Genomic DNA, 13,553 nt, shown 5'->3' with positions numbered 1-13,553 from the left:
GTGAAACTCAAGGGACAGCATCTGTAGAATGCTAGGCAAAATTCAAATTAAAAACTGGCATAAAAGAAACAAGAGGAGATCCAATCAAATGTAGAAGAAGCTCCAGAGAAGTACTATCCACAAAGGAAAAAGCAAGGATGATTTAGACATGAGACATTGATAAACTGAGCAGGGTGGAAAATACAAAACAGGGGTAGAGGATAAGAAAATGTAACAGCTCTCTGTTGCTTGAGATACAACCGAATTAATTATGCACTTCACCAAATGATTCACCATAAAAATCCTCTAACTCTGCTCTGAACAAAACCCACTGTCCAGGCTCCAGCCAGCTGACTAAAAAGCACGAATCAGCACAAATTCGGATTAGACTGGCAACCTACTTTACGAGGTCAATCACTACAAGACTGAACCACATCTGTCTGTTTTTTAATGCATGGCTGCATTAACCCTAAGCAAAATGATGTACTTCAAAAGAAAAAAATCATCTTCAAATAAGAAAACACTGAAGTCATTAAAACTTTAAGCATAATTTTTAATTGCAAGCATGTATTCATAATAAATATTACTGAAGTAGAGAATCTAAACAAAGAAAAAATTACAGAAGGACCCACTATTTTCTACTGTGACACACAACATGCTAATGGACAATTTTCTCCAGACAGTAATTAAAATAAGAAAGTTCTGGTACAAGTATGGAAACTGATTAAAAGACAGCTGTAAAGTCTGCTAAATCCGTAATGAAATCAAAAAAAAAAAATCTAACTGTAGAAGCAAAAAGTGAAAGATCTCTTATGAAAGAGAATCCTAATTCTTTCAGTCTCATTGTCTGGGCTGACTTCTGGCATAGGAAAATGGGATATATGGAGCTTCATTTAAAAGGTCATACTGTTTCCTTCCTTGATCTTTTACCATGAACAATTTTAGAAGGCATTAAACATTTCAGAACAGCCTATCTAAACAAATTTTTGCTTATCCTGTCATTGAATTAAGTTCAACTGATTCCAGTAAGCCTGCTACAGGGAAAAAAAAAAGTCCCCCAAAACAGCTCCAAAATACGATAATTATGCCAGTCACTAAATTGAAACTTGAATCAATGTCAAAACAGCATACTACACAAGAGAGAGAGTAATTAGAGGGAAAAATGAGAACAGAGACACTCCATTTTCTAAGGCAAAATCTACTTCATTCATAGTAAACTGCTGAACAGAGTTGTTAAAATTGTGTTATAATTCAAAGACCAATACATGGGTTTAGCATTCACAACCTTGTTACAGTACACTCTAGAGCTGGAAATTTTCAGCAACAAATACTTTGAGGCCTAAAAAAACTTTTACCAACCTACCCGGGGGCAGGAGTGATCTTGACTTATTCTTTCCCAAGGATTTTGCAGGTCATTCTCAACACACCAGAGACTTCATCCCACCCCAGCTTTGCAGTATAAACATATAAAAAAAAAAAATCAAAGGACATGAACTGCAACAAAATATGGACCCCATAAGCAAGTCAGCATTGGCTTTATCATTACTGTATTCTGCATCTGTAGCCTTACACTCTCAAATTCTAAAAGCAGGGGAAAAAAAAAAAAAAACACACACAAATCGCAAAGTAGCAATACCTGTATTCATAGCCCCAGCCTCTGAAAATGCAGAGATCCATTTCTTTAATGCACTAGAACGTACTGGCATTCTCTCATTGCTTCAGCGCGACAAGAAACATAAAAACCCTGATATTTAGAGTTCGTAGTGTTTCCAGACATTGTCTATAAGCCAAATACCAGTTTGAATTACCTCCCCTAGAATTAATTTTATTTCAGAGTCTGTCCTATTGACAGTTTCTCCTTTGCCCTCAAGCCAATGCATAATCAACAATCTTTTCCAGGGCTCTCCATCTCCCCCTTCACAGCAATTATCACGCCTAAAGCACATCACCGGAGCCATGCAAGGGGTCAGGAGATGGGCAGGGAGAAAAAGGTTTTAGATCTTGCCAGGAAGCTTTACCATTGTAACTAAAACAATGCATCTGCCTCTTTCTTTGAGATGCTGAAGCAAGAGGGTTCACATAGCTAGTTATCCCAGCGTAACTATGATGGTACATTTCCTCGAAGAGACAGGCCAGCACTGGGGCCTGATAGCTGATTCATCTGAATTTTTTAATATTTGCTCACAAGTTGAGTACTGCTGCAGCCTCACGAGACACTTCCTGCTTTAGCCTCTGGAGGGGCAACAGTACTTAAACCGGACAAATTTTAACATAGTGTTTTAACATCTGTTTTTCAGGTAACATTTGATCATCAAATATACAAAAATCAAGTATTACAATTTCCATTTAAGCAGAGCATGCATGCAGCTTACCGACAGGACCTTTAATATACTTGTTCTTCCTATCAGCTAGATCTGAAAGTCATCAATGCTTGCAAGAAACCACAACTCCCTCAACATTGTATCAAAGCGTGCTCCAATATACAGACCTCCCTCTCCAATTTCCATTATACTGTATTAACTGAACATGTTCGCTACCCATCAGCAGTTGTCCACAGCCAAACGTCCTCACAGGATTAAACAAAATGTGTTTTCACCATAACCAACAGCTGAGTTTAAGTAACTGAGATGATCCGAGTTACCAGGTATGCAAGAAACTTGCAAACATAGAAATTAATCACCATTCACCAGCGAATCATCTCTACTCAGTGCATTAAATCAGCAGGGGAAATATAGTTCTCTTTAAATTTGTAACGGCCCACAGAAAGGCAATTTCTCCCAAGGTATTGTCTGCCCAGGATTCTGAAATGGAATATATGTAATCAGTCCCACTGCAGCATGGAAACCACCAGGATGCCAACAGAAGTGCTTTAATCTAAAGCAAACATCTCCACGTGATGGGAAAGAGAGAGGAGGAGAGTAGAGGCGGCTCACAATCTTACATGACAAAATTAATTGGCTACTGGGCATTTCTTCCTGCACATTATCATGCAACTGAATTGGGTTGACTGCCATTGGGAACCAGATCCTGGGGCCACAGTGACAGCCAAAGTATTTGTCACTGACAACGGGACGCCCCACAGATCTGTTATTCCTGTGCCAGATTCATGCAGCCTGACATCTACATCCACTGCGCACGCAGCTGGAGAGGTGACGGAGACAAAGGGAGGATGCAGCGCTCATGGATTCTCAGAGCATGCGACCACCTTCAGGTGGGCTACTAGGTTTAGCACAACTGAGAAAGTATTTCCTAAAATCCTGCAGGAAACAGGCTTTCCCTTTTTGGGTCCCCGATATTTGAGTAGGCTTCTCATTGCCATACAGATGATCGCTGTATTTCAAATTTACTACCACAGCAAACTAATCCAAATACATCTTTGAGAAGAAGATGAGGAGATTTCACATAGGGATTTAAATAAACAAGGTCCCTGAACAGAACAGTCCTTGTTTGAAGTGTCCAGAGTCCCTTTGTGCCTGTCCTCACAACCAATTACAAACCTTTATTTTTTCAAACCAACAAACAAAATCCCCACCTCATTATTTGTATGTTCTTTGCTATTTTTCTCCTCTTTACCTAGCTGTTAAAATGTTCTTTTAAGGCCAGCATCAGTTTTGATGTAAAAGTTCATTTAAAAAAAGGAAAGAAAAAAGAAAAACTCTAAATCCCTACATACTCTAAATTAACACTCAGTTTTGGGAAAATATATTCCCACTTCCTAATAAAAACAGAGGAACTGACTTATTTCACTGGAGTAAACTTCAGCAAGTTTCTGAAGCCGTTTGCTGATCCAACCCCATCAGTATTGAAAGAAGCATGTTACAGATCTGAAGGAGCCATTTTCTCTGTAAATGAACAGCAACAGATGGAACAAGATTTTCAGCTCACTCCGAGCTCCTGTGATGTTCCTGTCATTGCAGTAGGCAAGCAGGCTCAGTGAAGCTGCCTCCCAGCAGCTGTAGCGCCATGATGATTAAAAAAAAATAAAAAATAAAAAGAGAGAGAAAGGGGCAGCTTCTCGCCATCCGGCTGAATTCCACAGGATGCCCAAAACAAAAACCTGTTGCAAGGCTATTTCCTCTCCCCCTGCCGGCTAAGCTTAATTACCTGCTGGTGCTTTGCAGGTGACCCAGGAGCTCTGCTGAGGGACCAGTCTCCTGCAGCAGCTGGCGCTGGCTGTCAAATTGAGCCCTGATCAGCACACAGCCACTCATCTCCTTTGCCTGGCACTCGCCCAGCAGCATTACTGTATCTCACAACCCGACAGCACGTTTCACACTAGCAAGAAAGGGTGTTTTTCTGGCCTAAACCAGAGGCTGCGGGTCTGCATTAGCCAGAGCACAGCCAGATACCTCATCCATGGAGGGTGAGTCAAAGGCACGGGTGAACAGGTGCAGACACCAAAAAACAGAGTTAATGCCTCACTGATGAGTGCGAAACCAATAATAAGTCTACTAAAAGCAAAAGGGAGAGGAGGTCAAGGTTTGCTATGCAATACATACAGCTGAAGTTGCACTGGTTAACATCCAAAGTAAACAACACTCTAGCATTTGAAGCTATCACCAACATTCCTACATCTGTCCACGCTGGAAGAACAGAAAAGTATGCCTGCCTTCCTCCCCTCCCCTCTCCTCCGTATTAGAGTTACATTCTCACAACGGTTTCCATAATGTGAGTGGGCTGAACGTTTTACATAACTTCATAGGCCTGACGTACCCAAGCATAAAACTTGGGGCTTGCCATACGAGTCAAAGGGCTGCAGTGATCAGCAACATTATACTTACCAACTGTTGAGTGACTATTTCCAAACTCATACACCAAGGCACCCATCACTGAAGCAACTAAACTAGCTACGGAGCAGTTATTTTAGATCATGTACCCATTTCTGAACTACTACAAGATATTTTCTTTTACTCCTGATGGTTCTATTGTAGCTCAAGGTAGAGAAGACATCTGCAACAAAGGTATTCATTTCCCCAGTGCCCTACAGACTTTGACGCATCCTCACAACAAAGAAAATCCCACAACAATTGCAAACGGCTCTCTCTGCAGTATCCCCATACCACCTTCCCCAGCCAAAATGATTGGGCTTGTTGGTTTGCTAAGATAAATCTGCACCCACATGAACCACTTCCGCTACGGAAACCGCAGGGACTATGCAGGGCAAACCACAACCTATCATTTTGTGTCTCTTAACAGACAGCAAGAACAAATTGCCAACTTGAGAGCTGCAGTTCATCACGATGAGATCTCTAAGCTAAGAATTTTTATCCTTGTCACAGAAGTACTTCTGTTAAACCACCATTGCCCCCCATCCTTACCTTTAGGTAGTTCACATCATATAAATTTCTCCCCTTCTCTCTATTACAGTTTGTCCCTGAATATTTTTTCAAAGTTGTTATGATGCTGCCTACCTTAGTCAGGTTAGACAGCTATACAGCTGTCTGCAGCAGTGGGGAAAATCGCTCTTTTAAAACAAGAAGAGATCTGAGAAGAACAGCTTGCTTTTGGCTGAAGTCATTGCCTAATTTGGGACATCTCATAATCATAATTTTTCAGAAGGTGGAAAAAGCTATCCTACTGACACAGATCAGAAAACCATATTATCTTCTTACTTGCAAACGCCAACTTTGAAAGCCACTTAATAAAAGAACAGGAATTATCATCAGAGCCAGAATACTGTCATGAGACCTGCTGTCACTCAAACCAGAGCAAAATTTTAAAAGGCATTACAACAGCTGAAAGAGTTTTCTGGTCCCAAACAGTATTTGCACAGCCTCCTCAAGAAATAGACGGGTTCTCCCAGACACCAAACACATATCTTCAGTCCTCCACAGAAAACCACACAGCTGTAGCCCTGGCTTGTCAGGGCTTTTTGCCTTACACCAGCAAGTCTTAGTCCTTTATGGCTGACACATGCCTTCAGAATGCACTGGTGGACAGGAAACCCCTCTCCTATCTAGCAGTTGCCACTACCTCTCCCATTTCTCTCCCTCTCTCTCATTTCCTATTGACCTTCTCATGTCTTACATTGCAGCTTTTTCCTATTTCCTTTTTCTCCTCGCTCATTATAGCTTCCCTCCTTCAATTCTCTTTTCCCCTTTTTCCAACACTTCTCTGGTAGCTTTGATCTCAGTCCCTACTCATCAGAATACTCTTTTGCAGCTGGGCACAACAGAGGCACGCAACGGTGCCTCTGTGCCACAGGAGTGCTGAGAGGAGACGCCTTGTCTGATGTGCTGCCAATAAGCTACACTAACAGCCACTATCATAACAGGGTAAAAAGACTTTCAGGCAGCCATCAGATACTTTAGGTAGGTCTGCAGGTTGAAGCTTGTATGTTTATGGGAGTGGTGGACTCAGAATCCTGTACCTGCCTCAGATCAGTCTAGCGCTTTATTAAAAAGATGGGTCTTTTCCTCCAGACTGGGAAATGCTTGCTCAGGTCAATTCAGGTCCCACCTAAGCTTTCCAAACGTCTTCCAGCACTACAGCTCACTCACGACTCCATAAAATAGTATCTAACTCCTCACAGGTTACTGGTTCATCTGGGGAAGTCACTCAAGCCCTCAGTAAAATGATTGTCTGTGATACCACAAACCAGGATTCACAGTCTGCAAATAAATTCAAGATCAGCTTCTCACATAAGCAAGAATAGTTGGTCTGCTACTTACAGTTTCAAGGAGGAACAGCACTTGGATAAAATTAAATTTCCACCAGTATCTCTGAAGACTTCCAATACATATTTCAAGAGCTCAGGAGCAAACAGAAACCAGTTGTAGTCTTGCCCTTGCAAACACATTTCTCGTGCCTACCAAGAGCAACCAAGAACTTCTGTAACCTGGGGATTTTCCCTTAGGTTTTTAGTACCAACACTGCAACTTCTTGGTAAGCACTACAAGAGGCCCTTCTGCTCAATTCACAGTTCAGTCCACCTTTTACATAGCCCTGTTCCTCGATCACAAAAGATTTAGTTTTTCTGAAACCTTAAATGAACTGAGACCCAAGTGCCACTTTCAGGACAGCATACACTGCTAGCAGGCCAGAGAATAACTAATATGACAATGATCTAGAGAGATTACAACTAAATTACTTCAAGTAGAGGAATTCACGTGCTATGTCTTACGATCTTTTTCCACCTCAGGTATTCAGCCTCAGGAAGGACACCATTCATTTGCTTTTCCAGTGCCAAAGCAATTTAATTAAGTACCTTACCAACTGACATCACAAAGCCCAGAAGTTTCAGTGCTGTCAAAACAAAGCTTAAAATAGCCACATAGACAATATTTAATCATTTACCAACGAATGTAAACAGCAACGTTTCTTATTTACCAGCAGACTTTGCTAAATGCAAGAAAGGGTTCCTGCCCATTGGTCTTAGAAGTCAAACAGACACAATACTGAAAATATTCAAGAAAAGGATGAAGAGTAATAACAAAGCATTAAGTGATGTTTAGTAGACAATTTGTGAATGTCACAGTCTGAACACTGTTTGTTTTGGTTTTGCTATTTATACTTATGCTTACATTTTAAATGTAAGGACACTGGTTTTTCCTGTCATTTTTAATATATTTATTTTAAAATGTTTTCTTCTAAAAGAAAAATGAGTAAACCTTGTTTCTTCCTGTCTTCTTCTAAGTATGCCGTTCTTATTTTGTATGTATCCTGCCTTGTGCTTTATTCCTTGTACATGCTTAGGAAACACTACAGGTTTTACCTTCCTTTTATTTTACTAATTACTTTGCTACTGCTTCCAGTGTCCTAATTTTCAGCCCTCTCTTCTGATGTTAAGACACTATCTAAGTCCAGGCTTCTGACCCTTAGTTTAATCAAGCTGAGACATGAACTAACATTTCTAGTCTTTAAACGTAGTAATTATCCAGAACAGGGCCACAGAACAGAACATAGCATCACCTACCAGAAAGTATGCATTCAAGTCTATTTTCTCGCAGTGTTATTGACACCTCTTAGCAGATAAAATATCACAAAGCAGATAAAATATCATGACTACAGCAAAAGAAGGGAGAGTGCTTAGGCAGAGGAATATTTGCAGAGCCTCAGGAATGCTGTAAGAAGCATTTTTATGAGCATCTCCGATAGTTCAGTCTAGAAACTCAAGGATAATACAAATGGGATTCGTTAATAAGTCTCTTACTGCTAATTTTCTGAGGGAAGGAAGAGGTATTCAATGAGAAACTTGGAGGATAAAGCCTTGAAAGCAAGAGCCTAAGTTTATCTTTCAAGCAGCACAGCCAACATACTTCCTCGGTGACCCAGAAGGACAACCTAAAGGTTTAAGAGGAGAATTCAGTCTCCAGAGCAAGGCAAACACTGCTCCTCTTTGAGACACTTTGCATAACTACAAGTGATAGCACTGGGCTGGCCAGGGTGGGGGTTGACAGTTGTAACCATGAGCAGCATACAACACTACCCAGAACACTGTGGCGGGGGGCACGGGAATCAGTTAATGTCAAAAATCCTGTTGATTATACTCCAAAGCTGCTTGGGAAAGCAGAGAAAGAGAAGCAGGCACTGAAACTACTCACTGAACAGGATTCACACAAAATGCTTAAGGCACAAATTCACTAGGAGACCCCACTTCTTGAAATAATCAAAAGATCTTGGGATACAGTCATGAAACATGTAAAGTAACTGGTACAGGTGTCTGCACTGCTTTCCTCAGGCAAATACATAAATGCTCTACACTACCTTCAGATGGACTGCCAAATAATCTTCAGTGCCTAAATCACCACTTTCACAATATGATACAGAATAGTTCTGAGAATATACAGAAGACTACTTTGATTTCCAGAAGGAAGACTGTCGTCAATGGTGCCACCCTCAAGGATCAAGAAACTCTTCTCCTATATGGGTCATGCTCATCAATAAAGAAGTCAGTTTACAAAGACTGGTGTGAGAAGATGACGAATGAACACCCACAAAGCTCACCAGTGACCTCAGTAACTCCTGCTCCAAGGGTAAGATGCATATTTCTTCTCAGGCATCTCTAAAATAGGACAGCAGCAGGCATTAACAAAACAGAAAACAGTGATCTTAAAGCACTCCAATGTGCAAACAATTTTCCACAGGAAAAAAGGAGAGGGGTGCAACATGGAGCAGGACAACCCACCCAGGACCGTCACTAGTTGTGTCAACGCATTGCCAACACTCAGACACTACCGTGGTAAGTCAGTCTGATGTAGAACAGACTATATCAGGCTAGAAAAGTCAAAGAGGACCCTCCATCTTGCAGCAGGGTTTATATGTTTCATGTTTACCTAGGCCTCTGCGGATATCACTTTGACAGGAATGCTATGTGGAGAGCTCAGATTATCACAAAACCATTTCTCCAGACTTTTCACACAATCCCTCATAACCTCTAGGCTTTCCATAATTAGCTCTGGCGAGCACTTTTTTTGCTGCTAAATGTATCATACCCTGATTCCTGCAGATCTGGACAAGATTTTTAGAAGTCTAAAACTGAAGTAGCCTGCATCCCAGTACCATTCCTAATCTATCAATTTGAAACACTAATAAATGCCATAACAGGAGTCATATGCACTGGGAGAATTATACAATTGGGCTAACAGATGAAATATCATTCCTGCCTCCACCCAAATAATCATGACGCCCACAGCTCTATTCAAAACTAGAAAATCAAGCTCACCTCTACTTCTGTCTCCAGTAAAAACCCTAATAAACTATGCAGCATGAACTGGCAGCGTTTGCTTCCTAGCCAATAGTAAGCATCACAGACAGGACTCTCTTCTGACAACTTCAATAAAAGCAAAATAAAAAATGAATTTATGCACAGACTATGTCAACTACTAATTTGCAAACACAGTGAAGGCACAACGACAAAAAGCACAAGACTTGCCTCAATGACTATTAATTTTTTAGATCATAGAAACAGATGTTGTGCTGCAGCTCACTTTCCGTAAACATTAGATCTTATAAACTCTACTAATTATATAAATGCATGACAGCAACATCCAGCTACTCAATAATACTAAGGTGTGACTTTCTATGAAGTTCTTATCCTTACCCTGCTGGAAAAAAAAATAAAAGCTTTTTTCCCCACCATACAGTTAAAGAAGTCCCAGTTACTACAGGGACTTACAAAGAGCCAAAGACAGAGAAAGTGCATCTAAGCAGATAAGAAACAATTAGGGTCTATTTTAGTACCAAGTCAGGAGCAAATCAGCAATTAAAACCTCTCAAGGGTAATTATGTGTAAATTCTACCTCTCCTATTTTCCAATCATAGCAACAGAAACTACAGCACTGCTATAAATAACACTCATTTGCAAGCAACTGCACAGGAAGAGCATCAGTTCCTCAAGAAGGCACGGTGAAAGCAGCAAGAGCCTCCATTCTTTTATTGTGCTTTAATAAACAGAAAGAAACTTAAAGCAAGTTCTGTAGTCATGTAGTTGCTCAACTCTGCAGCGTGTTTGGAATGGTTACAGGAAGAAAAACACAGTTAACGATGAGACAAAAAAAAAATAATCGCATACAAATGTTTCTTTAGTGTCATAACAGGATGCAGCAGGGTTCTGATCATCCTTTCGTGGCCAACCAGACCCTGCAAATGGCCGAATTTCATCCCGGCCCCAGTAGGTCCTTGCAAACGATAAAACCCTTACCTTGCTCAGCCATGTGTCGCCTGCCACGAACAGCAGAACAGAGCAACGCCCGAAGCCAGCGGGCCTGCCCGAGTGCCCCTGGGCCAGGAGAGCTCTGCAGCGAGCGAATGCAGGCACGCTCATATGCAGTCTCACAGAAGTGGCAGGAAAACACCACCTCTAACACACCCTACCCAGCCACCCCCTACACCCAGAGCGAGGTCCCAAAGCTAGCCCTATAGACCATCCCTGTAGTCCAATCTCCCCCTTTCAAAATCCTCACACTGACAGCCAAGAACAGCATCCAGTGACAAAAATCCAACCTAGCACTAGACAGGAACTTGAGGACGAACAAAAATAGAAATTTTCAGGCTAAAAGGTATGGCAAATCTCACTTAAATCCAGAGCTGGATGAAGACAAGCAGATGTTTTGTCATTCACCTGGCCAATTTTAGATACCTACTTAAGGATAAGAAATGGTCCCCTAGATGTGCCTATTTTCTTCCACTAACTATAAAGGCAATCCAGACAAACAGCTCAGATAGAGATGTCTACCTCAAAGACTTATTAAGTTAAGCAAGATAACTGCATCCTTAGGAGGCCTCTAAACAAATACAGCAATAGCTAAGAGAGGATTAAATTAAGAGGGTGTAAATGTTTATAAACATGAAGTGGCAAAGCAATAAGGCTGAAGATTAATTGTTTGATATGGTCCACTGGACAACAGGATTATGAAAAGAAGCAGCTGACAAAGTAAAAGAACATCCTGAAAGAAAGAAGGGGAAGTAAACATGACTGCTTAAAGTTCTGACTCTCTAATACCATCAGAAGCCATGCAGGACGCCATGGCTATCCACGGCTATCTTTGTCAGCCGGCTGGATAAGAGAATCCAATGTGGGGATGAAGCATAACCATTATCAAAACTAACTGCGTTAAGGTTTGGTCCACAGAGAACATCCCAGACATGCGAGACGTGAACTGGCATGACTGTATTTCAGCACAGTCTCAGACACTAAAATCTACTGAACTTTCTTAGGAAAAAGAAGAAAACACTATGAGGAAAAAAAAAAAGAAAAAAGAGGAAGAGGCTTAATGAAAACAGCACTTATCATACTGACTATAGAACAGCACTAGAAATGGCCATTCATACATTCATTCTAATCTACCTATACTTTAATGCCATACAAGACATCATCAACAAGAACATAAAAGACATAAAACATGTAAAGGATGGGACAAGCATAACATGGATAAGGGAAATGTCAAACAGCTATGAAAACACAGAGTATGACCACCATCTTAAACTGAAGGGATACAAAAGGAAATACTTGCTGTCTGTAACAGGGATTTAAGCAGCTATATATATGTTAAATACAAATATGTAAAGCTAATATGGAGAAAAATGCAGGCCCATGCTACCCTTTTATATCAATAATATCGTTTGGCACAGATGCAAGCTGGGTTTTTCTGTTTGAAGGCAGTACCCAACTTGATCCTACCAAGGATGGTCACTGATAAAAACAGAGAGAATCGAACACGTCACATGATTTCTACCATGTAGATCTAATGACACTAGAAGCATCGAGTTTGTTTGTATTGCACCTGCTTTACATTCCAAGCTTAAGAGCCGGACCTAAAGAGGCAATATGGAGGCTTCTTGGGCCTAATAGGAAAGCAAGCTTTTCACCAATGTACTGGTAGGACAACAGTGACCAAAAAACACCAGATCCTGAACAATGCTGTACATAAAAAGGAGCAGCCTTGCTCCGGACACTAGTAAGCAGAGGTTCACATGATGAGAACATGCATCACCACCACATCCGGCACTCTGCTGAAAGGCTCAGCCATGGAATAGGTGGGCCATGACACCTGAATTCCCTTTGCAACCCCAGAGCTGGGGTTCCTACAGGACAGAGGTGAAGAGCAGTAGCAAGGCCAGGCGCTGCTTCCCTGCATCGCCCTAACCATCACACAACCCTGCAGCTAGAAAGCTCCAACTGCCAGGGTTGTGGAGACAGCTCCTTACCTGATATCAAAAGTCTTTTGAACCAGAACCTTAACAGAAAGCCAAACAGAAACATCCTCTTGACACGACTGAAAGCAAGAGGAAATGAGACATTTCTTGTCTCCGCTACGTTTTCAATTTGGCTGTTTCAATTCAATAATGGAAAGTATTTTGTTTTACTAACAAGCAAATTAAATTCCCTGTCCTCATGCTTTTCCTTCCCAGGCATCACTCAATCACTTCTTGGTATGAAAATCCTGTCATTCCTTTTGATGACTCGCAACCTGCCATAAGACATACACTCTTAAGTGTGCAACAAAATTCTCACAAAGCCACCGAAACACCACTTTATTTTTCCTGTCACTGTCTTGTCTGGTACAGAAGAAAAATATCCTGCATTCAAGAATATTGCATGCACATGCACTGCAACAGAGAAAAAAAGTTAAGAGTTTTCCGTTGTCACCTCTTCTGCTAGTACAAACATAGTACACAATTCATTTCAAAGACTTGGTACTCTACAATCAGCACAGTCATTAACACAGACTACATGCTTCTGAGCTGCACTGGAGCCCTTTCGCACTGCCCAGGCTCTGTGCTGTCTGCTAAGACCTGTGGAGTCACGACAAGGCCTAAGTGTAAGTGAGAACGACACTCACTCTTTCCTGCCCACACCTGGAGTCTAAAAGGTGATCTCAGGCATCAAAACGCATCATCCATCTGTCCCAGCCCTGGTTTCTCTCCTGTGCCAGAAGTGCTTGTATTGCTCATGAAAAGCCTAAGCAGCAGAAGGCTTTGTCACACACATTCACACCTTAACTACGAAATACGCATAATAAAGGAGAACACAATAAAAAACAAAAGTTTTTTCAGCTTACAAATGTCAAAAAAGATATCTTTTCTTCTTGTCGAAAAAACTGGAAGTCACTCATTCCATACTTTCACCTCAA

General features: G+C 41.2%; 1 protein-coding gene across 5 annotated transcripts in view; it reads right to left on the bottom strand.

Annotated features, from left to right (window-relative positions):
* Window positions 1-13,553, bottom strand: part of ARHGEF12 (Rho guanine nucleotide exchange factor 12) — a 76,012-nt gene that overhangs the window by 61,310 nt on the left and 1,149 nt on the right. The window lies entirely within an intron of this gene.

Source organism: Tauraco erythrolophus, chromosome 26 (assembly GCF_009769465.1).
Source record: "Tauraco erythrolophus isolate bTauEry1 chromosome 26, bTauEry1.pri, whole genome shotgun sequence".
Taxonomy (NCBI): Eukaryota; Metazoa; Chordata; class Aves; order Musophagiformes; family Musophagidae; genus Tauraco; species Tauraco erythrolophus.
The sequence above is the reverse complement of the archived record's forward strand: the minus strand, read 5'-3'. Positions and strand labels throughout refer to the sequence as shown.